Here is a 25,268-nt window from a genome sequence, read left to right as displayed (position 1 = left end):
CTCCAAACTGGTCATCAAGGCAGGAAACGGCAGAAAAGACCAGAAACATTCGAAGAAAAATATGTTCAGTATTTCAAGAAAGAAAAAAAAAGAAAGAAAGTAAAACATATAAAAATGTGAAAGCCATTAAAAAAGCCAGTTTAAATTTAAGAATAAATGCAATGGCATAGCCACATTCTTTAAAAGCTTTGCTCCACTCTGAATGGCTTTGTTATTAGTGATTCTTAATGGATGAGATAGTGGTTTGGAATAAATCTTTAAGTAATTCAAAACAAGGACTCTTCAGTAAATAGTTGAAATTAAAGGGGGAGTTAGAGTCATCTGGTTTCCATTAGGATGATAAAATAGTTCACTTGAAACCTTTTACAAGATGCTTTGTTACTGGGAGGTGTCTGTGCATCTCACTCCATCACTAGCCATTTGACACAACATAAAAGGCTTCAAAAGCCATGCTAGGCCTCTTAATCAAAAACTAATTGTAATAGATATTGGGGAGTGTTAACACTGTGACCGCTAAGTTGTATCTTCAGTATATAAGCAGGAGTGAACATTAAACACAACCCTGAGTTGATAGGGCTTATCAGAATTTCAGAGTTAAGTGCTAAGTACTGTAGCCCAGTATCTCCATGCTATTGCTTTGTACCACTTTTGGAGTTAATTGCACTGTAGGACTTCATCTTCCAATTAAATTTATAGCATTGCCAGAGACGTTGGAAGCCCACTGCAGAAACTGCTGCAGTTTACAAGGGTTCAGTGAAATTGCAGGAAAAAAATAGCAGTTTCTACTTCTCTGTCTAATCTATTTGCTTAGAAAGAGGAGTTCTCCCCTTCTTTTACCCCAAAATAAAAATGAGCTGTTTTCCCCTTGAAAAGCTATTTATTGCTAATGCCATAGCATTAGAAAGCCACCAGCAAAGGCAGAGTTCCCCAAAACAATGACATCCCTAAAATAGTCACTAAATTGACATATATGCTTGCTTTACAGCCCCATATGCCTTATTATGATTGTTCCCGTGAATATTTACAGTGCTCATGGAAGCTGCTTTATCGATTTTGCTGATACAGGGTGGGATCAGAGTTACGGATTTTAACTTAATTCATGCATTTTTCCAGATAACAGATGACCTTAATATTTACACACTATTGCAACATAATAAACCCCGGCCAGGTCCTCTTCTGTTATATGAACTGTTGAAAACAAGAGTTCAATTTTTTTTTTAAGTAAGGAGCTCAAAATCAGGTTGTAGTACAGTGAGGAAAAGAGAGATATGGCAATTTACTCCAGCTGAGAATGTAGCCCACAGTGTAAAATTCCTTGCTCAATGCAGTAAAGTGCATTAAAAAGATTGCTGCTGTTATTTCTCATGAGTTCATTATAACCTGTATGTTACTAAAATCTCCAGACAGCTGTGTTCCTTTTTACTCCAATTTCAAACAATATAATTAAAAAAGGATTCAGTGAAACGTAGACACTTCTACCATTTACGCTGGAATGCTGGCACCATCCAGAATCAGCTAGTCTGTAAATACCAGATTAGTATCTATGAAGCAAAGGCTTTTATTCTATGAAAGAATATTCAAAAGAAAGTCTCAACCTTTCTTGGTGAAGAATAAGCTTTATTTATAAAACCCATAATTATTATCTAAAATGTTCTGGGAAGCTGGGAGAGCTGGAAATGTTAAAATAAAACACAAGGAAACATTTTTGGACATTTAAGTGGAGGCGAATAAGGATGATGTACTTTTCCCCTATTAGTTTACTATATAAATGAGAAGATATTACAGAGTGAAATTTAATTAAAGTAATTGACCAAATTGCATTTTGTAGTAGTTATTGTTGTTAGCAGCCCTGACTCCTCTGTCAAAAGGATTTGTTGAAGATTATTTGTAAGGGGTATTTATTATGAATATTAATCTCTTCAGTAAGCACCGTCAACATATTAAAATTCATTTGAAGCACTTTATGGAAGACTGCAAGCAGAAATGACTGGTGAAAAGCAAGGTGTCTAATCATGTTATCTTGGTTCACACATGGTTAAACCAGAAGTAGAACAGGGAGAGGAAATGTAATAAAAGGTATATGGGATATATTATGATGAAAATGTGCTTGAAGGGTACCTGATTTTCAAAGAAATTCACTTTCCAGGCTGCACTACCTGGAACACTGACGACTCTGCTGTTTAAAGAAGGTTTTTATATAGTCTTGCACTGTCTCACTGGAAAAGTCTGATTCTTCAGCTAGTATGGAAATTTCTGTTTGATCTTTTTACTGACTGTTTGCAGGAAGTATATAATTAAGGAAGATCAGTATTCCTAAAGAGAATTTGGTTCACAGGTGCTCTTACCTGTGCTACTCAGACCCCCAACAAACAACTCAGGTTTGGTATTTGATGCCCCAGACTGCATCAGTCCAGCAACTCTCTTAGGTGGAGGAAAGGACACATTTTTAAATCACCTTTCCAGCACATGCATGAAGGACTGTGTAGAGTCACATCGCTTTCTATTGTAACAGCCAAAATAATGCAGCTTTCTCTACTCAGTGCTACTTGATCTTCTGATTGAGGATGAAAAAGAAGTGGAGGAGAGATAAGAGGGAGAGGGATTGATAATGAAAGAAAAAGAAAACTTCACAAAGGAAGAAAAAACTAGGAATTGTTGACCCACTCTTTTCAATTTCCCATGTTCTGGAGGTAGGATTTGGAGACTGCCAGCTGTTTGCAGGAGGAAGAAATAGCACTGCTGAAATTCCCACCGTTGCATGTTAGAGATTGAGGCAGTCTCAGTCCTCTTCTGCATGACCTTATCCTTTCTGTCCTCCACCTCTTTGAACTTTTTTCCTTCCCTTTCAACAAAGCCCTCTGCAATCTTAGTACCACCTGTGTTTAAAACAAACACATGGCGGTAAATAAGGCCTAAGTATACACAAGTTGGGCATCTCAAGTTTTGTTTGAGCTCTAGACATCACCTTCTCTTGTCCTTTTGCTAAGGGCTCAGATCCCTATCATTTTAGCTCTCTGCCTCAATTTTGCCTGGCGGCATTCCTGTTCGTATGAAATAAACAGGCTGAACATTTTTCCCATGTAAATGCAGTTCTGCATCTGTTCACACTGAAGAGCACCATTTCACAGAAACAGTTTTGGGGAAGTGTGATCAAATGTACCACAGGGGAGCAAGCGTAAGGTCACGAATTTCCTCGAAGTCTGGTCTTGGAAGAGTCACTTCACCTCATCGCCTCAGTTCCCACATGCCTACAATAACTATCATTATCCCCACGTATAAAGTAACTGGTTAACATTCATACCGTGCTTTGGACATAGAGATCACTATATAATTGCTAAATTCAGTCGACATTCAGTTGATCCTAATTTGAATGGCAGGCACAGAGTTATCAAGAAATAGGAAAGGAGGCTTTATCCACATATTAGCACTAGTCAGTGTGGCTGCAGCTACACAATCCTCCTGCTTAAACAAGAGCTGCCTCTGCCACTGAACTAGTGACCTGGAAGTAAAAGCCCCAAACCAACTCTATTCCTGAGCAGAGTAAAAAAGACAAATCATTTCTCTGACTGAATATGGCAAAAATCCTTAAGGGAGTCTACTGATTACACTACTGAGATTTGCATGAACTAACTAGGGTAAATAATTAGACTATATTTTAATTAATATATCAGTGCCTGCTAGCATAATATAGTTAAATTTGTGCCACTGTTAGAGCTGAATGAGAGAAAATTGTCCTATTTGTGGTGAAATTGTAATGATGACCTTTTCAAGAAAAAGACAAAGCAAGAAAAACCCTACAACACCTTTTTGTGCTGTAAGAAGTCAAGAGGTGCCTCTAGTTCACCAAGTGCCCATGTTCCTCTTCTCTAGTTAGCAAACCTGAATACGGTAAAAGTGTCTCTGGTGAAAAGAGAAATGAGCCACACACACACACGCACACACACACACACACATATATATGACACAGATCACAAAATGAGGGCTAAAAATACAGTTCAATTATTTGAAGTATATCTTTTTTTTCAAGTTTGACCTTGTTATTACTTTGAATCACCTCTGTGTCACACAAAAGAGGCCTTTCTGTACAGAGAAGAAAAAATATCTGCATATTACAACACAGGCTCTCCCAAAGGCTTGCTCCCTGGATAACGTTACAATCTTGGGGAATAGACAACTCTTTCCCCCTATAGCATTAGCAGTGGTTTCACAGGTCCAGAAACGATTCAGCTATAGTGGTTTTTTCCACTATCCTTCCTGCTTCCATCAGACCTAACCCACTCCCCATCAGCCGTTCAGTAGAGTTACCCCATCATTCAGCCATTCCCTATTCGTTCAGTAGTTACTGACAGCCTGAGGAGGCAATTCCTCGCCACCTTTCCATCAGGAGCAAGGACGGAGGAATAATCAGTCCTCTAGCAAATGACCACTTTTTTGCATATTGGTTTGTGACTCAAACACAGTATGTTTTTTATTAGGCACACCCACTGGAAGGGGCCCCCCTGCATATGTCAGCTCAAAAGGGCTGTGCAGCGCCAGATGTGGCATCCTGCACCCATGGCAAGGCAGGGAATCCAGTGCTTTGATTTTAAGGTGAAGTGTGTGTCAACTCCCGTCTCTGGGGCATCAGCAGGAGTGAAAGGGCAAGGGATGTGAAGGAGGGCAGTGTGTCCATTACAGCCACCATTTAGGTGCAAATCGAGGATGCCGGTGGCCCTAGGAGAGGAGCGAAGTGCACAAGCCACTGGGTTGTGCAGTGGGCTGCCAGGGCTATTCCTTCCTCTCCTCTTCAGGCCCATCACTGTGGTGTCTGAGCACCTTCCAGAACACCAAAAGGGAGGTCAAAAGGACCTCTGTATCCCCCTTTCCTCTCCAACGGACATCCAGCTGCAATACCAGTGACACCGGGTGCCAAAAGGCGACAGGAGGCCCTGACCAAGGGAGCTGCGACGGGGAACTGCCTTCCACCAACAAAGGGCCTAACTCTGCAAAGAAAGCGCTGCTGTGCTGGCGTTACCAAAGGAAAAGCCTTCGAAGTCTACGTTTCCCAAGGTGGCAGCTGATCTCTGCTCTGTAGCAGCCAGCGTGAAACATGAGGGCTTGATTTTCAGAAGGTGGGAGGCTTAGCACTTCCTGAAAATAAGACCCATTTAAGTTGTCACAACAGCAGTCACCTTGAAAGATTTAGGCCATACTGTCTGGTTAGCTGGCCATTCCTCTAGCACTGTCATATTTATCAAAAACATCTGACAATTTTCCCCCCTTCAGAAAGCTTTTTCTTTTTTAATCTCTCCCTGAAAATTAAGGTGTCACACCGGTTAATATTATTGCTCACCCTAATTTCTCTCACTTTTGGCCCACACGATGCAGAAGACAACCTCCTCTCTTCTTCCCCAGTATCAGTTATTGAAAAAAGACTGAAGGAGCCACCACACAATTCAGACTTAACATTAATCTTCCCCTTGGCCTCTCATTACTTTGCCAGTAAGATGATCTTCCTCACACCACATTTCGATATATTTGACATCTGTCATAAAACTCAGTTCACACATATCTGTCTTCTGGTAAAACGAGTCATCCTACAGAGACCCATACTGTACTGTTAGGGTCTTGCCAGAAATAATTATTGACATATTGTCAACACATCCAGCCTACTGTATTAATAGATGTCATAAATTACTAGCCTTTTTTCTTCCCTCTCCCTACCAAAGAAATGAGGGGACATACAGCAGGAAAACAGGTACATGGCATTCAAGTGATGAATTCAGGCATGCCCACTCACTGCTTTCTAAAACACATACTCAATTTCATCTCATTTAAGAGAAGAAGTAGGTCCAGAATTCATTCAAAATCGGTAATAAAATTCCCTCTTTTTGGTATTGTTTTTTTCCACCTCACTGTTACACAGATTATGCTATCTCATCAAAATGAAACCTGACTATAATGCAATTATAGCTGATAAACAATACTAGCTACTTTGGGAAGGGTGTTACAGACAAACACAGACTGGACTGTCCTTAGCATAACATCATTGACTGGCTTGGAGGGATGAATTTAACCTGTTCTTGGTACTTGCAACACAAGGGAGACAAAACTTTTTTGTTTCATTACGTATATGCAGTGCTTGCTAGTTCATCTAATTTAGCACCTTAAGTATACTCCGGGATATTTTCCTGCTCTTTTTGAAAGGGTAAGGTGTCTTCCACAGTAAAAGGAGAAGGAGGGGAACAGAGATTACAACCATAGCCTGAGGAGATGAACAGCCTTTTCCAGAACCAAAATGCTCTTGGGTCACTGGGTTTAAACACTGCTACGGGTCCTCCCTGAGGTTGCTGGAGTTGGTTCAGTTACCACGTTCTTGAAGCTTGGGCTGTCACAGGTTTCTTTTGTTCCACACACTGGTATTAGAGGCACAGTGAAGTGGTTAAAGCAGATCCCAAAAACAGGAGCGCAGGCTCTGCTTTAGTGTTGTGACTCAGCTGTAACCGGGTACCGGGGAAGCCAGTGATAAACGTCGCATGATGTTATGCTCCACTGGTTATAAGAAAAGGCCATTAGGCTGGGGTGATTAAGGTATGCCAGTCTAGAGTCAGGCAGACTTTGACCTTTAGCAGGTGAATACCGTGGCTTGTAGCACTCTATCTTTACTTTCCTGGGTAGGGATCATGATTGTCTTGCCAGAAATGGGGAGAACGGAGGCCCTCTTGGGAAGGGCGTTTGCTCTGTACCGGCAAGCCTCAGAAGGTCGATATGCTATGGCACATAAGAAGGCTCCAGCATACGGGTTTGCTAAGGGCAGTGAAAGGGAAGGGAAAATCCACTGAATGTCATCGATGCATAGCAGACGTGCTCTTAGGAGAATATTCTCACTTCTTGCCTGAATCCAGCACAAAGGCCAATGTCTGTTTTAGAGCTGCCACTTCTCATCATGTTGGTGAGTACAGTCTCAGTGCCAAAAAAACCTCAGATCTTAACCTTCACTTCTTGTTGATGACCCCACCAGTGAGCTACCCAGATGAAGAGGGTCTGTACATTGTAGAAAGGTTCCACAGGCTCAGCAGCAGCAAAAATGTTACCTCGGTATTTTCTGGTTTGGGCCTTCCTGATACACATGAGCACTGAGTACAGCTCAGACTAATTAATAAGTCGCTCTTTTATCTTTGTGCACTACCTTGCTCTTTCCCCTTTGATTTATACACACAACTATTTTTAGAAAAGGGAAAAAAGTTGCATAAAAAAACCTGAGGTCTACTACTTCTGTTCTTCATCTCAGTGGCATTTTAGGTTTGTGGGAAAACGGAGGAGAGAGAAAAGGTCGAGGCTGCCCTCACTCCTTTCACCTCCCTCCCCCCAAAAGCTCTCAGGCAACCTCGCAAAAAACAACTCGCTTCCCTCCTCCCCCTCAAAACCCAGGTGGTTATATTTACAAAACCCTAGGTATCTTTGACCTATACTCTGTCCGCTTTCCACCAATTTTTACAAGGGAAAGATGTTGTTACAAGGCAGTTCCTTTTTATAGGCTATCTCTGGGTGGCATACACCTGGAATACTGGACTTTATGGCACTTCTTCTAACCTTATGCTGTAGGCACTGTGCGATGGCACAAGCAAACAAGATACACAGTTCAAGTGCTGAATTCTTGGGCAATCCTGAGCCAAAAAAATGACCTGAGGAGACCACTTTAATTACTGTTCATTACAGCATTCCTAAAATTGCTCTAAATTTTTCTGGATTAAAATTAGCCAAGGTAAGAACATAGAAAGCCACTCATGCTTTTCTGCTTGGGCACTGAGCTTTGACTCGCTGAAGGATTCTTTCATTATTAAGTTTGGCAACATTTAAATGAAGTACTATTGTGATGGAGGAAAGGAGGGAAATGAAGAGCCTTGGGAATATTTTTTCTCCTGTTTAGTTGCAGTGCATTTGGTGCATTCCAAAAAGCAGTAGATCTGCTCTTCAGCGGAAAAGAAAGTTTCTAAACCCCCACTAGCTGAGACAGTTTGGCAGCACATAGAAGGATAGAGAGCTATCAACTGTCCAGGGAAATCCACCCCCTGCTTCTCCCAACCTTCTTTCAGATGGTGCATGCAAGATGTTCCCGCTCACTTCATCCTCAAACATTTAAACACTCTGAAGACCACACACCTACAATGCGTTATTTGCAGGGCTTTTAAAGCCCAAACCCAATGTGCATGCATGTGTATCTGTGGGTGGGAATGGCTGGATAATGTTACGGTGATAGCTGATGATAATATTTCTACCAATTGTTAAGCTTCCTAAGTCTCCACTTTGTGAATGCTTCAGCGTATCATTTTCTGAAAAACGCAGCCTTCCTTGTCTAAGGAAAGGTACGAGTCAATAATGTGTTCATGTGAGATTATCTAGGAGCCTCTGATTCACTCCAGAGGAAAAAAAGTCTCCCTTACACAAATGCGCCTTTCTGAACACTTCAGGGTCACATGGTTCACTACAGGATTGTGTCAGTACAGCCATAAAATAAAGGTGGCAGTTTAAGCTGTCTTTAACTAGCAGTGTAGCAGGTACTGTAGAAACACAGATGTGGTGCATTCTGAGCTGCTTAAAAGTGGCTTCTTGCTTATAAGTATTCTGCTTTTATTTCAGACGTTAGGAAAATGAACGAGGGATGAACGAGTATGTTTCTTCAGTGTTTTAGGAAAAGTGTGGGAGTAGAGATTATAGTTTGAGTCCAATTCCTAATTCCCCTCAGACCTGTAAAAGCAGTAGGAGTTCCTTCACTTTCATCTTTACATGCATGTACAGCTGGGTGAAGTTAGAACAAAGGAAGGTGAGAAAGAATAAACAAGTTTTTTTTTTAATAAAGTGAGTTTAAGGAAGACCAAAAAAAGCAGCAGTCCTTCTGGTGTTAGGACAAAAACAAAGGAAAATTATTACTCTGGATAGCATATACTATTTACCTGGGAATAGTTAGTCAATCACTGGCTTTTAGGAACTAGTCCAGCCATCCTTTGTGCGCTTCCTCTGCCATGGTAACTCTACCTGACTGTATCATGTCTTGAACAAAGCACAGTATCCTCTGTGACTTTGTTAAAAATACTGTTTAAGACCACCTTAGGGCCCAACTCTTTTGACTACATCATGCTTTCTCCACTGCATCAACACACAAAACTCTTGATTTTGTCCCAAGACATTCACAAGTTTGACCCACCATAACCACTCTACCCTCTCATTGTCTCTTTTGCATTGAATCAATCAAACCTGACTATTCACTTCTCAGTATCAGTCTCAAGGCTTCTCAAACTCCATAAATTAACCGTAGTTTCATCCCTCAAAATAATCCACATTCTTATTCTGCAGTACAGAAGAAATCTCCATTTGATCACAGCTAGATAGGCAATAGTTTGTGCTCCTTGCTTGTGATCAGCTCATTAAAATTATGAAATTATACACACAATAACATTTATGAAAGTATCCTCCTAATGCTTGCAATTTGCCATGTCCTTTTTACTCAGTGCATTTCACTTTCTTAGCCTTTAAGAGCTTATCCAAAATCTATTAACTAAAAGGAGGGAAAAAACACTCATTTCCAAGGCTTTATGCATCAAGCTCTTATCCCACCATTTCTTCTGAGGCAAGGGTTCATGTGCTACCAGTCCCAATTTACTTTGAATTTAGTGCCCAGTTTTCCCTAACTACAGTTATGATGCTCAGCAGTTTCGCACATCAAGTTCTACATGAGTGATCTGGGTAGCCCTGGGGCAAAAGACTTCCTTTAAGAGGTCCGTGAAAGGTAATTAAGAAACTTAAGTCTAGTGTTAAGAGGTTTAAATTTACCACAGAAGAGAAAAATCACGTGGATACACAGTTCTAAAAAGGTCAAAAACCACCGTTGTAGATATTTGTAGATTGTCTGATACTACAAGGTTCTGACTAGATAAACCCCTCTGGGTTTTACTGTAAAATAAATAGTAATAATTATATTGTTCCCATCATCCTATTAGGCTCCACTGCTCTCATCCTGAGAGCTCCCTTGGTTTGAAAAGGAAACCTTTCATCTATAGATCACTGAAGAAATAGCTTATAGAAAAAGTTAGTCTATGCATAAGAGAAATTAAAAAAAAACAGCACTAAGGAAAAGCTAAGCAATAGAAATGAAACATGCATTTCATTCTGAAAGCAGAGACATCTCCACTTACATTTACCTTTTGGGTGAACAGATTCCCTGGTTTAGGTCCCCATTCTTTCAGAAGTCCCACCCCCCACCACTGCAAGCCTCCTATGCTGGCTGACAGTCTCGTTGTCCAACTGCCTGTCATGGGAGGTCATGATAGATGGCTACATCGCGACCCTTTTACAAGGTGCATGTTCATATTATGCCCAGAGACCTTTTTTCATCAGTAGTCAATTCAAGTCTTTTTAGCTGTATATATCCACAAATATATTTATGAATATTACATACATATGTGCGAATAAGTAGCTGGAGAATTGTTAAGCTAAGCAAAAATGCTTTGGTAGGTTTCAGCATTTTGGAACCCAAAGTAGTGGAATCTCACGAGTAAAAGTGGTCATTTACAGCATGTGTAATATTATTTTTTAAATGTTTTAGTCAAAGGAAGAACAGCCAGGATATTTTCACTGTGAGGAGCACAGAGACTTGTAATAACTGGGTTTTGATACTAGCCATATTGCACTTCACTTTTCCTCAGCACAGAATGCCAGCTTGTTTCTTCAAATTAAGACAATATGCTTATAGTGATGAACCTTATTGGCCATCTATCTTCCTTTTGTAATCTGGCTCTCATCAAGCTGAAATGAAGCCATTTCTTCTGACTGTGGCTGATTAAACACAGAGTAAACCTAGATCTCTGAGGAGGCTCTAATGATTCTCCACAGGCCTAGTGTCAGCCCGGCACCTGCAGCATTCAGCTTCCCCATTTCCATCATAAAATGAAGCATCTGTTACAGAGAAGTGTTATCTTTTTATCATCGACGGTATCTTTCTGTTTGAATTCACCTACTCCATTTGGTATAAATTACAGCCATTTTATATGTAATGAATGGTCACACAGGATGCACTCTAGTTATTGGGGGTTAAAAGGGCACAAAATCCTTTTACTAAACCTCTATTAAACTTGGTGAAAGTTAAGACTACATGGTTTGTGTAAAACCTTTCTTACAGCAAACAGGAGGAAATACTTATCACAACTTAATTCTCAAGCATTTTGATATTGTTCATCTAAATACTGGCCTTTGAGTTCTTCAGAAGCAATTTCTGCGGAAACATTATTAGTTGCAGGGAACAGAAACAGAGAAACATGTTCATGCCAAAGACGTTTCTGTCTCGGTAACTTGATGAACTACCAGCCCAAAATGTAAAAGTAGACAAGATCTGTTTGCTGGAAAGGTTAGTTGCCAGCGTAGAAACTGCCGCAAATCCCACAGAAGTCAATTGGCGTATTTTCAATGATATTAGCAGAGTTTGTTTGGATTAGGCCAAAGATCAGGTAGCTGTTTACATTTCGTGTGGTCCACATGCACCTCTACATTTTACCATCTTCAGTCTTCCCTTTGAACTAAAAAAGGCAACCTTGTCTTAGAAACCATTCATTTCCAGCTATTGGAGATTTGGGGCATAACTTTGCAAGCTTTTCATTGTTATCCACCTACAATATGGATGGTCTGGGCAGCTTCACAGCTCAAGCAATAAAAGAAATTCCCAAATATTCTAACTCAGAAACAAAACTTTGCTCATTGCTTCTTGAAGTACTAATAAAACTTTTGGGAACAGTAAGATTACAAAACAGCAACCAAATAATTCCCACCTATGAACATGTAGCTACAAGATACAGAGGTGGGGGCAACAATTGCTCAGCAGTTTTTCTGGTCATGCGAATCTGACAGACATTGCTGTAAGATAACGATGACTTTGACAACATCTAAAGAGTCCAAATAAGAGCAGGCATTCCATGTTAGATCCTGTAAATATAGACAAAGTATTCAGTGAACTAAAGAACAGCGCAGAGATACTTTCAAGTAGCTAGCTCAGGAATCAGGCTTTGATTATTCAGAGGAGAGCAGAGATTAGCACCACCTATTTTTTGGCTAATTCTTGGGGTGCTCAATCACTGAAGTGCAGATTAAACTAGGATAGGAGAGTCAGTTACAGTCCAAGGCATTTCTTTCCATTCATCTTTGTATGCTGCACTCTGAACAGGACATGCCACCACTCGAGCCACTACGATTTACAGCCCGTCATATTCCAGGAGGCTGAAATGGATATCCATTTGCAGTAGTCTCCTGAGGCTTCACGTTTCTCCTATATGATACAAGCTATTATATTGGCCATCTCACCAAGACTGCGTGAGATTTCTTTTCTTCATGTTTGTTAACATAGGTGTAGAAGATTCAGCAAAGCAGTGTCATCAATATTCTATTGAACTACAGATGCTGAATTATCAAAAATGGAAGTTATAACCAGAAAGAGAAAATGATATCCACAGCCTCGCTGGTGGATCAGTTGCCTAGCTATTTTTCATGGCATGTAACAGCCAAAATAATTCAACTGCATAGAAGTAACTTAACAGTCCATGCTTTGTCAGATTTAAAGTTTCAAATACTTGTTATCTACAGAGGGCTGGGGGAGATGGTGGGGAAAATGGGCCCACTAGGAAAAAAAATCATTCCTATGAAAATAAGGGTGAACAATTTTGTATCGAGATGCATTTCCACAATCATTTTGCATGCCTGCATTATATGGCCACTTTCTATTGATCCATTTTGTGCAAAGCAAAATCATATTGTCCTATCACAAGAGCACACTTGTTATTCAAAATAATTAGGATATGAGTCATCTTAGTATCACAGTTGGCATTAGTGATATATGGGGCTGATGACTGATGAGTCCAATGAACGTTTGACTTGTGTAGACTTAATATGCAGCTGAAAAGCTCAGTTAATTCAGAAGAGACACAGCATAAAAGCGATAGCATCTTGTAAAAGCCAGATCCAAGACAAGCAGAAATGCATTAACACTAGTGATGAAAACAGCTTAGGATTTCTCAAAGCAGCTGAAAAATGGAATAACTTTTTCATTAGAAAATTCAAAACTCAAGTGGTTTCCACTTCACAGGGTTCAAAATCATTTTTTTAATTTTTCTGTTTACATCATTTTTTTTGCAAGTGCTGGAACTGTTTTTGTTCCATGTCCACTTTCTTTCATGTTTCCTTTTTGTTACTTGAAAAGGTTGAAAAGTGAACAATATCCAAAATTACAGTTTGGTTTGGAAAAGTTATAGCAGCAGAAGGAAATGAAACTAGCCCAATCACTTTAAAGAATTGCAGTCTTCCTTTGTTCCCTCCTGTAACTTCTCCAGAGTTAGATTTGAAATGGTCTGAAAATAGGAAAAATGGGAAGGAGAAGGATGGGGAGTGCAAAGGAAGGGGGAAAAAAGGATGGAAAAAACAAACTATCATTTATTTTCTTGAAGAATAAAAGAAAAATAAGAAAAAATGTTTTTTAAATATTTACCTAAAAGAGAAATAGGAAAATCTGAACAGCTCTTGCTTTATTCTCTTCTCATAGGTACCAACCATTGCTAGTGAAGTAGCAAGGCTTCCATCTGAATGTTTTAGGACAATGTCAAGGTATGATTCCTGTCTCTGTTCTGTGTCAGATACAATTTATGTTAAATGTCACCTTCTGTAAGCCCTTCCACTTGGTATATCTCAGTCAAAAAGGTGCCCCAAAATTAACCGTCTTCAAAGCTGCCTCAGAGTGGTGAAACTAATAAAGGCTTGTCTCAACAGCTAGACACCCTGAGGGTGAACAGAAACCAATTAGGGCCAGAGAGACCAGTTAGTGTTTTCTTCCTCCGTGGGACAGCTCTAGGTGAATTGAGAATGTTCCCCACCTCAGTTAGCACCAGATTTTGACTGCACATTTCAATGGAGACAACAGGCTATAACACGTTGGAGACCATTATAAGCTGTGTATTAACTGATGACTCGTAAAATTTAAAGGATCTTATCTGTGAAGGCATTCCATTTTTCAGAGATCTGATATCTCATACGGAAATCTAATTTGAATCGATCAAAATAAATATTTAAAAATTGGGAGAAGATGAGTACATGATTATCTCCCCAAAGATTCCATACACTGAAGCATCTAATCACAATTTTAATGTTAAAGGATATGAAATCTCTGGAAATGTTCTCAGATTTATAATTACACATGCAATACAATGCTCTCATAGAAAAAAAAATGACTTCATAATTTCAGTCTTTTTTAAAGAGTTATCTTTCTTGAGGTTTAAAATCTAGTAGTGATTTGATCATATTTGTAATCTAGTAAACCTTACTATAAGACTGTCCTCACTGATTCAAATGCTATACAGCATTCAGTGCTATATAGCCTGTATATAATGGATTGTAGAGACTTCATTCATGGACTCAGGCCATTCGATGCTCTTCAAAATCATCAAATCATTTTGTAGTCATCCTGAGGGAAAAACAGCTTAGAAGGAAATATCAGAGGTGGGTACCAACTCATATGATTGTGAAGAACAATATGTGAAAAATGTTGTGATCACCACAGATGAAAGAACTTCGAGATGAAATTGGTCTTTCACAGCAATATCAGTCTACTATATCAACAACAATGTATCTGGACAATACTCCAGTGTCATTGACTTTCACTATTTTAAAGGCCTTTAATACTGATTACTGCACAGTGAACAAAAGCTTTTCTTGTGAGCAGTCTGAAAAGGTTGATTATATGTACATTATGGCTGAAAATGGATCAGACAACTAGTAAGTTATGAAAGTATGAATACAAGAGAATAAAGCCATTCACTTGGCTTGAATTACTTTAGTTTATCTTCTTAGGCTGAATTGTGGCTGTGGTCTTTTGCATCTCAAATAAAAAGCATAGATCAAGATAATATAAAGATAAGTGGGTATTGCCAGCATTAGGCAATAAAATCAGTAGCTGGAATGGAAGAAAACTTTGATATGCAGTGAATTTTTTTAAAGGTACAGTAATATGGGCAAAAATCAGCCAGACATAACAACAGTCAAGAAATTTGGTGCTAAGACTATAAGAAGACACAAGCATCAACTCCTGCCTTTTTTTTTTCTTTTAATAAAGAAGTTAGGAAATTATTTTGGCCAGTTGAAGGGACTGTACCTCATGTTCAATTTAAAATTTGTTTGAAAGCTTCTGAGAGATCAGAGTGGGTAACAGCTTTCATTTTAGGTCTCACACAGAAGGGTCTATGTCACTTGCACGGAAGTTTACTTAAGAATTCATGCAAAATTCAAAATTCTGCATTATACTGGAAAAGTAGCAGTTTCTTTCTCAAAAGATTTTTCCCGTTTGCCTTAGAATCATGTTTCTTTCTGCATCTTACAAACAAAATTAAGTATTAATTACTTTATGCTTGTTTTAGCACAGACGATCCCATGTAACTATCACTGAGTAAAAAGATACGATGGCAAAGTTCACGTTTCTAGCAAAAGTAGTCTCTGTTCTGCAGGTCTTGAGTAGATTTTGAGGACTGGGAAGTCAGAAAAAAACAATAATTTTATTTAAAAACTGCCCTTCTGCTCTAAATAGCACAATAAATACGGAAGGCCTAGTACTATTCCTCTGGAATAACACTTACACTTCTTACAGCAAAATATCCTAAATTAAATTTTAGTCACTACATTAAAGGGTCATTTCCAAAAGATGAAAGTACATTCTGTAGAGGGGTAGAAGGATAACAGAGGGCAAAAAAAAATTGCAACACATACTAGTATTACTGGAAAAAGAGCACAAGTTGTGATATCCATGAAATGTTAGATTTTCCGCTATTCACAAGGCTCTGTATTCGTAATATCTGTAAAGAACGGTCATCTCAGCTGCTAAAATATAACCCAAACGCTCGAGCCACAGGCCTAAAATACTCCAAATTAGCCATTATGTCCAGCTGACTCTGCCATTTAGCACTTCTCCTGAAATATCAGCGGTGTAACCGCACTACGCAGAAACTGGACAGGGAATTATGCCACTGACTTCAATCTGATCTGGCTGTAGGAAGAGCAAGTCATGCAATCCTTTAGGATTACAAGCCACGGGGAAGGCCTCCTGGGCTGTGGGCAGTGGAAATGGTCTCAAATGCCTTGGTTGGAGGGGAAGAGATCAGAGTTGTGCCTTAATCTCTTTTTGGGACTGTCAGGAGTTTAATGCCCACCTGTCTGTAGTGGAGCCAGGTTTCCACTTGGTTTGCCTCAGGTTAGGCACATAAAAATGGAGAAACACCAAATCAGTGCCCTCATATTGAACTACTGAAATGTGCCAAATGCATCTTCATGAATAGGATCCCTATACACCAAGCTTCCTAAGAACCGTTTGCCTCAATTTCTTACGAGGCACTGCATGTTTATGCATTTCACAAAGGTCCATGGCAGTAGACACTGTGCCACAGAAAGACGCTAATCTCTGTGCGTCATTTACTGTACAAATAGCTCATGGTAGCCACTAACTTCTCAGTGTTTATGTATGCTATGAGCACCCTATCTTACTGAGAAATTCATGCACGCGTGCGTTTAGACGCATTGTTTAGACATAAGACGACTTTGTATTTAAATGTTGCAGGATATGTAAAAACCCTTCTGTTTTTTCTCTAGATGCCACAGGTGCATATACTCCTACACGCACACACACGCACAAGCCCATACACATGCATGCAATACATATCTTCTAGGCTACAGACGAACAATTTGCTAACTGATGTTTGTTAAAATTAATATTTTTGCCAGTCAGTCATGCATGAAGCATGAGCTTAGAGTAGGTTGTCTTAATTAAAGTTGTATCTGTCACTTAATGGAAGATTTATTATCAATTTTGATCACTGTTTTTCTTTCGGGTAACAGTAATGTTACATCATTCTGTGTATTTCTGTACATCATCCCAAATTTCATTCTGATTTCAAATGCATGATGATTAATTTTACAATGTATTCGCTGCCTCTTAGGCTGTCTTGTAGATGCAATACTCCACATAACACAGAAATCACGCTAACAGGTGAATTGGCAAAAGGAAAGCAAGCTGCACATGCCAGATATTTTCATGGAACAGAATACCACTCACAGAGCTCGGCTTTCACCTGCTTCAGACTTTTTTATTGCAAAAGGCCCTAAGAGTACAGTTTCTAGGAACAACAGAAGAGTCTACTTTTTAAATCAAATAATAATTCAGTAATGCCAGTTTCTCTATTACCCTTATGTAAATCTGGAACAGCAACACTGACATGAATGGAATTAAATCTGGAGTCATTCAAGAATAGCTGAGACCCAAATCTTGCTAATCAGCAATATCTTGTTGCAGATTGCAAAACTTCTTGTTAGAACACAAACACTCTTTCATTAGAAGAGTTTAAATGAGTTGTTAGTGACGTCTTCACAGAATGAGTTGGAGTATTTCTACCTTACAAAGAAGAACCTCTTCCTCTTTTAAAGCCATCAGTTGTTTCAATTTAAATTAATACTAAAAATTTCTTACCTTGGGTCTGCTATCAACTACAGGACTCTAAAGAGTCTTTATCAATATGGGAATGCTATGACATAAAGACCACTGACCTGAGTGAGATGGATCCTCACGTTCTCTAGAATTCATCCTGATTTACATGCCACTCATCTGTAAGAGACAGTTAGGGCTCGATTATTTCCTCAAAACTGAGGAGGCAATCCAAACTTAGAGGTGGGAAAGCAAGAATCTCTATATATTTAAATTAAAAGGAGTGGACTTGTGACCATTCAGACAACAGGAGATTTTGCTTTACAAATTCAGAAGGCTGCATTAAACTACAATATGTCCCAGAAACTGCATTGTCATCAACACAGTAGCACAGATCAGGAGCGCTTTGGTGGCTCTTCTAGGCAGTTCTTTTTCTACAAATAAGCATAGCGGCCAATCTTGTGCCATGCTGACATCAGTAAACACAGAAATCCATAGAACTCTCTTCAAAGTATTTTGACTACATGCAGTGGAGCTTTAACAGGATCAGTTTTTTTCCCTGACAGGGCACAGTACGTTGACTAAGTTTAGTTACACTTTATGATTTCAAAGGCTTCTTCCTCCATTTTCCAACAAATACTCCCCTCCTCCCGCTTTTTTCTTTTTTTCTAGGAGAACAATGATCAAAGTGCTTTCAAACATGGTATTCATGACTACTTTGAGTTAAAAACCCGAAACCTAAAGTGATTCCAAGTAGCACTTCATTTGAATTTAAGGTAGGAATAAGTTTAGCACAACTGTTCAATTTCCACCATTCAACCACTGCAGGTAATGAATAGTTTGTTAAAGTATTTACCATTACATATCAAAGTGGAAGTTAACCATGTGAATAGTTCTGTGAACTTGAAATGACACCACATGCATGCCGAAAGTTCAACATGCTCAAGAACTTTGTTAGACCAGCACAAGGGTACTATACATCATGCAGAAACAAGCCAACAAAATCTAAATGGAACAGAGTATTCCTCCTTAGTTTAATTACATTCAGTTTATTCAAGCGTTGGATTGCATGTAACAAAGGACTGGCCAACTTAACTATTGCAAAAGAGGCAGGGAGCAAGAGGAATATTTATGACGCTTCCACAGAGTACCTCGAGTATGTAACACTAAATGCAGTCGTGTGCAGGACTTCAGAGATGACTACAAGCCCTTTAGTGTCCACACTAAGTTTTTATTTTTATGGTATTATCTGAAGTACCTACTTAATGCAAACTGCGTATTTACCTTGGAAGGAAAAGTTAAGCTGCTCTGCCAGGTTTTAAACGTTCTGTTCCAGGGGAGCGCATGTTTTCTACACTTTATGCTCAGACTACCAAACTTCCTGCACTAGCACTCATTACATGGTCCAGTTAGAGTTAAGAGCAATCCACCATTCCCCCCTACCACCCCCCAGCAGATTTTTGTTCATTCCACCACTTCTAGATACAGTGCTTCTCTAGCGGACTGGCTTCAGTTTATAAATAGATGGTATATAATGACAATATTCTGGTCACAGTCACTGCAAAAGCTATGCTCATCATAGAAGACTGTTACCAGAAAGCATTGCAATTAATTTGCTCTCCTTGGAAAAAGGAGGGAAAATAAATACATTAATTGTTACGGTGGAGAAGGAAGGCATACAAGTTTGTACCATCGGTTCTCTCCAGTTCGGAGCCTGAGAAGTTAATATATTCATCTTCTCTTTAACGCCAGCCTTCCTTAGCATTATTCACACAACTTAACTCACGCTGCCTCCTCCTCATCCCTCCTGCTTTGCCTCATGCTTCTCAAAAGGCATTTCTCTGCATGGCATATCAGAAACTAAAAATCTAAGTTGCTATCTTACTTCCAAACCAAGCTGTTGTCAGCATTAAACCTACACAATACATTACAATATAATCCATTTACAGGGTGTCTTATCATGCAAATAACTCAAGGTGCCTCACAATAAAATAAAAAGGACGAAAGGAATAAACCTCTGCTGTTGGAGCACACAAAAAGGAAACCTTGAAATTTACTTTCAAACACAGTAAGGGCTCTTTTCTCCCAGTGAGGCATGAAGAGAGATGGGGGAGAGGATTTGACCGAGGAATTCCTATTAGCATTTGATGGGAGTTAAATGTGCAAATCCACCACAAGATCACTGGGAAACGAGACCCCTTAAAAGGAGACACTTCCTTGAGATCTTGAAGAAGATTCAGAAAGGCAGGAGTACTAGGAAAAAGCTTGGTCACCAGATGATCATCTCGCTAGCTTAGAGCTGAAGAAATGTAAGGCCTTAGTGATCTGGCTTAGGTGCAGGAGTCATAAAATCTCAGAGCAAGACAGAAGCAGAAACACTGTTTAAAAGTACGAATCACTTTGGCCTGTGCTTACTTCTGACTCATTTCCAAAAAGGGTCCTGGTTTAAATTAATGTTCCATTATCGGTGTAGAAATAGCAAATAAAAGGCACTTTTCTCCTTCCTATTTCATTTGTTTTCATTTTCCATAGTTCTTCTTAGACTGTTATAAACTGCTCATTGGAAGAGCTGGATCAGTAATTTCCTCCCTCTCATTTGCTCCCCTGGGTTAGAGCATGAAGAAATCACAGGCACTGAACAGATCAGCTGCCAGAAGAGCAGAACAGGGAATGAATTGTGACCAAACCACATTTTGGATTCTGATTCTTCCTTGCTCTCTGAAGGGAGCAAGCACTGCCAGCTCTCTGCATGGCGCACATCATTCCCCTATTCATGCCAGACCAGCTTTACTCAAATGACAGCCAAAAGATGGGGTAAAGCAAGTTTGCCTGTTTTTCACTTATATGCACAAGAGAAAGACAGACACCTCTTGCCTTGCATGGCACCCAGACATTGGACAACCTTAGGAAAGGTGACAATTTGAGCCATTATTCTGCTGCTCCTAGAGAACAAAATTTTAATGTAGTAAGATGTTAAATACTGGAGGCACAGACCAGCATTTGAAATAAATATGCCTGGAGATGCTAGCCTTTCTAGGAGGTTATCTAACGCAACCGTTGCCCACATCAAATACAGCCATGTGGACTACTGTTTTTTTATCCAACTGGAGACTGCCTGAAATCAGACTGAGAAGCAAAAATGCTTTTTGCACCAAATTGAAACTCTTTAAGATCTCTAATTGACTTAGAATAACAGAGTAAATGTTAAAAATGATCAGAGGTGAGCTTTATTAGCCAAATATTAGGCAATATTAGTGACATGCTAGCTTTGCTAGGGATTCAGAACTGGAATGCTGTTCTTTGATCTACACAGTCACATTTAAGGTATCTTATTTTCCCTTTAGTGCTCACCAGATGTGCATGCAGCCTCAAATTCAAGATGTTTAGTGAGTGTTCAGCTTTGGGGGCACTCAAGAACAGAATAAAGAAGACTGAAGAACCTCAAACTTTGGTAGATACCTGCCACCAGAAAATGAAACCCCTGACACAGTTGAACATTTCCTCCTGCTCCCAGAAGACCATTTCCAGTATCTAAAATTCGCTGCATTTTTATTTCTAGTGGTCATTGACACAGCATCAAGCAATATCCTCTACAAATCCATTACATGGCTTGCATCCATCTGTCGTATTCTAGCACAACTGAAGAACATTCATGCTCTATAACCTGTTTCCAAGTCTGTAATAGCTGCCCCTATGGAAAATAATTACCACATATCAATGTTTGGTCTACTTCCTGGAGCTCATTGTGGCCAGCCTCACAAACAAGCTGGGTTAAGTCTACAATCATATAAGCAGAAAGCATAATAATTCTACATTTCTAAGCTTCCTTTCTTTCAGGGTCACAGTAGCTATGTTCTATCCGTTTCTCTGAACATCAGCTCTACTCAGACTTGATTGATCTCCGTCTTCAAGACACCCAGTTCTATGATCAGCCCCACTGACTTAAATCCAGAGCACTACTTAAGCGGTGAACGATATTCTCTCTTTCTAAATGATACCAGAATGTGGTATATGGCACAGGCTAAGAAATAATGAACTCAAAGTTGCACTTTAAGAAAGAAAAAAATAAAGTAAAAACGTGATTTAATTTGGAAAGAATTGTGTTGCTTGACTCCTCTTACTTCAAAGTATTAAGGCCAATTTATTTGCCATTTTAAGAGGAGGAAAGCCCTTCTAACACACGATTCCTCTTTCATCTATCATATGTAGCTGGACACATATGGCACCCTTAGTTTGTGAGAGTCCTTCCTCATGGACCATAGCTAATTTCAGATGAGACAGAGGGATATGTATCATCTGCCTTTCCAAGATCAGAATCAGGTCTGCCTTGGTAAGCTAAGCTTTAGCTAGGAGAGAATTTTTATGGCTGAGTTATAAAAACCCTAGAAACAGGGGAGTTTATGATAGAACCACTGACAGACCCTTAACTATAGCAGTATTCATGGTTACCACTACAAGAAAGGCATTATGTTGGAGGGCAGTAAACTTAAACCTGCCCATAGGGCATTCTGAAACATTAACTGCTGGTGCATATAGTTAGATTTTTAGCACAGGTGTACTCTCCAAATAAACTTGGCTTCCAGAAACCTTCTCCTTTTCAAAAAAAGAAAAGAAAGGTTTTCATCTATGACACTGGAAACATTTCTGTAGTTGTGAACAACTACATATGATTAAAATCTGTCAGATTTATCTTCCTAGCAGGAGGGAAGAAATATGTGTTTTCCTCAGAAAGGAAATCAATGTGTCTTTATGATAGATGCAGAGTGAAAACAAGGATAGTGTCACTTTAAATGGTGAAGTAGGAAGGATGGGTAACCCTAGATATTACCATTAGCTGCTGACATAATTGTTGTGAGACAAAGCCCCAATTCAGATCTTATATTCTGCATTTATAGGACTTTTTTATGATCACCGACCCAACAGTTATTACTCAGACTCTTAAGGCCCAACATCTTCAGCAGAGGCACTGTGTTTTTTTGTTCTCTTCACATTTCTTAATTATCACACCTTAGTAAAATCTCAGTAAAAAAACACCCTTGGCTTTTTGCTGACATTTTTAATGCTGGAGTCCGACTAGCTTTTTAAAACAGCAAAATAACAGTAAAATAATTTCACTGAAAACACCGTAGAATTTGAATACTGCTTAAAGCACACTGGCTGATTTAGTGGCCAAAAACAGATATTCACCTAGCAATAGCTAACACCAAAATTAGAAAAAAATATATATTAATTGAAAGAAGGAAATTGAGCTGGATTAAAAGCAGGAGCCTAATATCCTTATCAAACTATTTGACCTCAACAAATGCATTATCAACCTGGATTACGACATTATCCAGTTACCAAACAAAATGGTTTAAAGACCTGTGCATATAAATACTCTGCCCCTGTTCTGGAATGCTTATAAGCTAAATAAGAAAAAGGAAGAAATGAACAGCAATTATACCCCTGAGCAACTGAGCCACAGAAGGATAAAACAACTTGCTCAGTAAGACAGATTTTTTGGCAGACAAGGAGTACAGCCTGTATGTCCTGAATGCCAGACCACGATCCCAAGTAGAAAGCCATGCTTTCCTTTTGAATAAAGTGATCTTAAATTTAACCAAGTAAAATAGGCCTATTTGTAATGACAAATAATATAAAGCATCCTTCACTGGTCTTCACAGATCTCCTTTATTAAAAGTTCTATTTGAGTTTCTTGAAAGAATCAAAAAATGCAAACACAGGTGCCATCTGATGCAGAGAGGGTACATAGGGTTTTCAGAAAGGTTTTGAGAAGGTTTCACAGCAAAGGCTCTTAAAGAAATTGAGCTGTTATAGGATGAGATGATTAAAACAATAAATACTCAAGCCTTCATATTGGAAAGAGTTTTCCAGCAGGGTTCCCCAAAGAACCTGTGTTACAAACGATGCTGTTCACGTATGGACAAACGATAGAACTATTCAGGACTACCAAAACTAGAAGATCTCACCATACTGAGTGCCAGAGCACTAGAACAGAACAAATTCAGTGTCACTATGTGGAAGATAATGCACCCACAGGCTCTAGGCCCATTTATGCTAGAAAGATCTGTGACCAACAATAATTCAGATCAATCCAGTGCTCCATAAAAGGGAAAAGAGGATACAAAATAGGATATTGTAGAGAATGAAAACCCAGAAAATACCCCTATGCCAAGCATAAATCCACGGTGCGTCTGATTACAACATGTAGTTTGGTCATTCTAACTCAAAATTGATATGGAAGATTATAACACTTTGGTTCTTCTTTTTAAGCAAGGAATATCTGAAAAAAGAAAGAGCGGACATGATATATGCCCTATAAAATCAGGATTAGAGTAGAGAACGTAAGTAGAGAATGATTAGTCACTACTTTTTATAATATGATATGGTGCACCTTTTAGAAGAAAGTATTTTTCTTCACAGCAAAAATTAAATGATGGAATTCACTTCTTCAGATGTTGCAGAGAACAAAAGTATGAATGAGTTTTAAAAATTGTGAAAAGTTATTGAGAGCTGTTAAACAACAGTTTTGGATGTCTTTGAACTGCTGATTATCAAACCAGGAGAGTACAGCCAGGGAAGAATCACTGCACCCGGCTTCTAAGAATCTTTCCGCGTGCATCTGTCACAGAGTACTCCTGGGCTAGATGTTGCTTTGGTTTGACCTACCTTGGCAGTTTACATTATAATGACCTTTATTATGAAAGTTTCATGATATATAAAATTGTGCTAATAAAGCCTATAGATGACACAAAGAATTATTATGGTAGCAAGTGTTGGGAGAGGACAAGGTTCTGATTCAAAGCAGCAAGTCTGTTATCCTCTGTTAATGTAATGTGTTTTAACTTAGCTAAATACAGAGAGAGTCAGGAAAGAAGGCCACTTTTATAGAATGGGAAACTATCTCAAAACAGTTCAACCAAAAGGATTTAGAGTTCAATCTCTACCTCGGCGCACAGCTCTGTTCTATGCTATGGCATAAAAAGGCTAAAACTCTCCAGAGTCCAGAACTAGAATTAAAAAAGAAAGATCCAAGTAGAAACAAGGAAATGATCTTGTCTCTGAAAAAAACATTGGTAAGATCACCACCAGAAAACAATGTCCAACTCTAGTTCAAAATGGAGGCAAAAGTACTGAAAACCATAGGGGATGAAAATAATTCAGGTACTAGAAGCAAGCATTATTGTACAAAGCATAACAAACTCAATTTCTGCAGTTTAACAAAAAGAAGGATAAAGGACTTGATTACTGCGCAGTGGTACTTGAATACTGGGAGAATAGTGGATAGCATATGGCTTCTCACTTGCTGCCAACATCATGACAAGATGCAAAGCTGGAAAGTGAATTTACAGAAACTCAACTATGAAGTAAGATGCAATTTCCCAGCACTGTAACTGGTTATACTTTGAGAGAGATAACCAGTGGGCCTGAAGTGTTTAAGGCAAAATGTGCTCTCTCTAAAAAGAAATGCTCTGCTCTAGCTCTTAAGAGAAATTTTTCAGTCTGCATAAGCAATGGTACAGCTGAAGATAAACATAGGTAAATGGTATTTACCCACTTTAATTTGGAAAAAATAGATTTTACCTTCCTCACTGCCTGGCTTGGAACACCCAACAGTTTATACACACTCATATTGGAGAGGACATGGAGAAGGAAGGGGGATGTTTAGCCAGATGGCTATGAAATACCTTTCCAGCCATCCATAGACCAGAGCCCTTCCTCTTACTACTCCACACGTTCTGGGCCTTGCCTTTTTATATTATCCTTGTGGCTCCGTATTAAGAAAATGCTTATG

At 39.1% G+C, this 25,268-nt stretch overlaps 1 long non-coding RNA gene across 1 annotated transcript in view; it reads right to left on the bottom strand.

Annotated features, from left to right (window-relative positions):
- LOC104148176 (uncharacterized) overlaps window positions 1-25,268 on the bottom strand; it is a 219,514-nt gene that overhangs the window by 137,909 nt on the left and 56,337 nt on the right. Inside the window, exon 13 of the long non-coding RNA XR_011143681.1 lies at window positions 17,596-17,653. This is a non-coding gene — a long non-coding RNA (uncharacterized lncRNA). The remainder of the gene's footprint in view (window positions 1-17,595; window positions 17,654-25,268) is intronic.

Source organism: Struthio camelus, chromosome 12 (assembly GCF_040807025.1).
Source record: "Struthio camelus isolate bStrCam1 chromosome 12, bStrCam1.hap1, whole genome shotgun sequence".
Lineage (NCBI taxonomy): Eukaryota > Metazoa > Chordata > Aves > Struthioniformes > Struthionidae > Struthio > Struthio camelus.
Note: the sequence above shows the minus strand (reverse complement) of the source record. Positions and strands in the feature narration are given on the sequence as shown.